Source organism: Herpailurus yagouaroundi, unplaced genomic scaffold (genome assembly GCF_014898765.1).
Source record: "Herpailurus yagouaroundi ecotype Mexico unplaced genomic scaffold, PumYag 142189, whole genome shotgun sequence".
NCBI lineage: Eukaryota > Metazoa > Chordata > Mammalia > Carnivora > Felidae > Herpailurus > Herpailurus yagouaroundi.
The window spans coordinates 1,278-4,999 of record NW_024422361.1 but is presented as its reverse complement, the minus strand read 5'-3'; positions in this window follow the sequence as shown (position 1 = coordinate 4,999).

Genomic DNA, 3,722 nt, shown 5'->3' with positions numbered 1-3,722 from the left:
TGTCTCAAAAATAAATAAAAACATTTAAAAAAAATTTTTTTTTTTTTTTTTAAATATTACTCTGGGGGCGCCTGGGTGGCTCGGTCTGTTAAATGCCAGACTTCTGCTCAGGTCACGATCTCACAGTTCCTCGGAAGGAGCCCCACGTCAGGCTCTGTGCTGACAGCTTGGAGCCTGGAGCCTGTTTCAGAATCTGTGTCTCCCTTTCTCTGCCCTTCCTCTGCTCGCGCTCTGTCTCTCTCTCTCAAAAATAAATAAACATTAAAAAAAATTTTTTTTAATGAGAAAATGTCTGGCCCTTTTAAAAACTAAAAATGTTTGAAGACAGTGACATTCCCTGAGAATTATTGATGGGTCAGTAGATCATTGACGGAAAGCCTAGAAAGTTAGCTGTGTGTGGCTTGGGCTCCAAGGAGGAAACTGAGCAAAGGAGAAGTTCTGTTCTGATGAGAAACTGCAAGAGACAGTTCAGTGAGATCAGAGGACCCTGTATTTCACGACAGGCCCCTGCTGGCTTCGGTGTGGACACAATATGGAAGGAAGGAATACAAAGCAGCATCACAGCCGAGCCCTGCCAGATATTAGAGTAGTGGTAAGGACCATATTAAGTATTGGCAGTGGGGGACGTGAGTTCCATCCTGATCTGCACACAGGTGACTGGGCGGGCATTCTGAACGGGGAATGAGGGAGAAGCAAGCGTCAGAGAAGGGACAGATGGCAAGAAGCGGGTCCATGTCCCTGAGACTAGGCCTCTGCTCTGTCTGCCGGCGGGCAGTTACGGAAGTCAGCATTCTGACCTCGCACAGAGACAGGGAGACAGAGGCCCATCCTTCCTGATGATTACAACCAAAGGAACAGCTCTCCAGTCCTTGTAGAAAAACTGAGTTGCAAGAAATACATGTTCACCATTAGCCCTTTTTAGTAAATGCTCTGAGAAAGGGAGTTCAAGGGTCTCTCTCACACAGAAAATTTTCCTGGCACTGATGAGCTTTTTCGGGGAGGCGTTTGAATGGGGGAATGGGGAGTGGGGCGGGGGGGGGTAGCTGGTGTCATCCTAAGGACACAGACTTCTGCTGCCCGAGGCCCTGATAAACTTGGGGCCTGTCTGGGTGCAGAGGTTTGGACAGAATCATTTGGGTCAAGAACTCAGCAGTTCTCTGGAGCACAGGGAACTTTTGGGGGTGGATGGAGCTTTTTTAAGAGAGATCTGAAAAGGGAGATTTTATTGTAAGCAGGTGACAAAACCACAAAGCCGGATGCCTGTCGACACCCAAAGCAGGACTTACTGCAAATGTTCTTCTCTTTGTAACAGGATGGGAAGCAGGGGGAAAGCACTGAATTAGGATTTATAGAAAGTGACACTTGGTGGGGTGCCTGGGTGGCTCAGTCAGTTAAGCGTCAGGCTTTGGTTAAGCATCAGACTTCAGCTCAGGTCATGATCTCACAGCTCATGGGTTTGAGCCCCGCGTCGGACTCTATGCTCACAGCTCAGAGCCTGGAGCCTGCTTCTGATTCTGTGTCTCCCCTCTCTCTCTCTCTCTCTCTGCCTCTCTCCCACTCACACTCTGTCTCTCCATCAAGAAGAAATAAACATTAAAAAAAAAAGTGATGCTTGGTAATAAAAGTTTTTATTTATTTACTTACTAAAGTTTATTCACTTATTTTGAAAGAGAGAGCAAGAGTGTGTGAGAGCAGGGGAAGGGCAGAGGGAGAGAATCCCAAGAAGGTTCCGTGCCATCAGCACGGTGCCCCACACGGGGCTTGAACTCATGAACCACGAGATCACAACCTGAGCCGAAGTCAGACACTTAACCAACTGAGCCACCCAGGCAACCTTAAAAGGTTTTTTTTTAATGTGTTCCTTTACCAAATGTAAATGTTCTAAATCGTTTTATCCTTTGGTATATCTGCTTTTTAAAAAAATTAATAGATTTTAGTTCTTAGAGTAGCTTAGGTTTACAGGGAAGTTAAACAGAAGGTACAGAGAGCCCCACACTCCTTCTCCTCCCCTGCCCCACCCCAGTTTCCCCACTATCAATATCTTGCATGGGTGTGCGCTGTGTTCGTTAACAACGGAGGAACCAGGATTGATACATTTATTAACTAAAGTCCTTAGTTTGCGTTGGGGCTCATTCTTAGTGTTGTACATTCTCTGGATCTGACAAATGTGTGATGCCATGTTGAAAGAGCAGACCTAGGCTGGCCGACTAGTGACTATGTCCCCGACATGGCCGCAGAAAGAAGTTCCCGCTCAAACCTCAGACCACGCATCCCCGCCTTGAGTAACTTATGTTTTCTAAGAAAGCAGGCTACCGATTGATGCATTCTTCCGAAGTCTGAGGTGGGAGGAAGGGGAGTGTGAGAGGCGTGGAAAGTGTGAGTAGAAGAGGGAGGGCTTCTCTCAGGTAGGGGCCAGAGGCAGGAGCCCTCAACCCTGTCCAGGCTTAGAATGACCTGGGAGCATTTTAATAACTGACCTCTCCCCAAACCAATTAATCAGTCTCTGGGGATGGTGTTTGGTGGTAAGTATTTCTCTAGCACAGCAAGGCTGACAGCCAATGGTTAATAGGTGACCAGTGAGAAACATTCTGTATACACTGAGGCCAAACATGTTAAACAACCTCAGACACAGTGGTTCTTAAACTTCAGGTGCATCAGAATCTGCTGGAAGACTTGTTCAAACACAGATTGCTGAGCCCCACCCCCAGAGTTTCTGATTCAGTGGGTCTGTGACCACCAGGCCCAACATTTGCATTTTTAACAAGTTCCAGGTGACGCTGATAATTGCTGATCTGGGACCACACTTTGGCAGCCAATCGGCTGAGGCCATGACCCTTCCCCAGCCAATCGGCTAAGGCCATGAACCCTATAAAACCTTTGTGCTTTTGAAACTCCCTCTCTCTCACCGGTATCTCACCGCTGCCTCAGTGCAGGTAGGGGATTGAGCTCGAGCTAGCTCGAATAAAGGCTCTTTGCTTTTGCATCGGACTCAGCTCCCTGGTGGTCTTTGGGGATCATGAATTTTGGGCATAACAATGTATCCATGATTAAAAATAAAAATCCCTAAGTCCCCTGTGCCTCACCTATTCATCCCTCCCCACCTGCACACCCCAGCCCTTGGCAACCGTTAACTTTTCTACTACAGTTTTGCCTTTTCCAGAAAGAATGTCATATAGTTGGAATCATACAGTATATATATTTTCAGATGATCTTCCTTTGCTTAGGAATTGTGCATTTAAGCTTCCTCCTTGTTTTCTCGTGCCTCAGTAGCTCATTTCTTTTTATAACTAAATAATATTCCATTGTGTGGAATGTATCTGCTTTTTAAATGCTGTATTTGAGGGACGCCTGAGTGGCTCTGTTGGTTGAATATCTGACTTCAGCTCAGGTCATGATCTCCTGATTCATGAGTTCGAACCCTGCATCAGGCTTGCTGCTGTCAGCACAGAGCCCACTTTGGATCCTCTGTCCCCCCATTCTCTGCCCCTCTCCTGCTCACTCTCTCTCTCTCAAAAAAAAAAAAAGAAAAAAAAGAAAAATAAATAAATAAATAAATAACATTTAATAAAAATACTATAGTTGATCTTCATTGCAATTATTTCAAAACACCATCTTTTATAGGAGAAGTGTACCAGCATCTCCCAAATAATGTTGCGAGAAGACTGGCCCAGCAAAATGTTAACTGGTGCAGCATGAGGGGACATGTGGTCTGTGGGAACTCA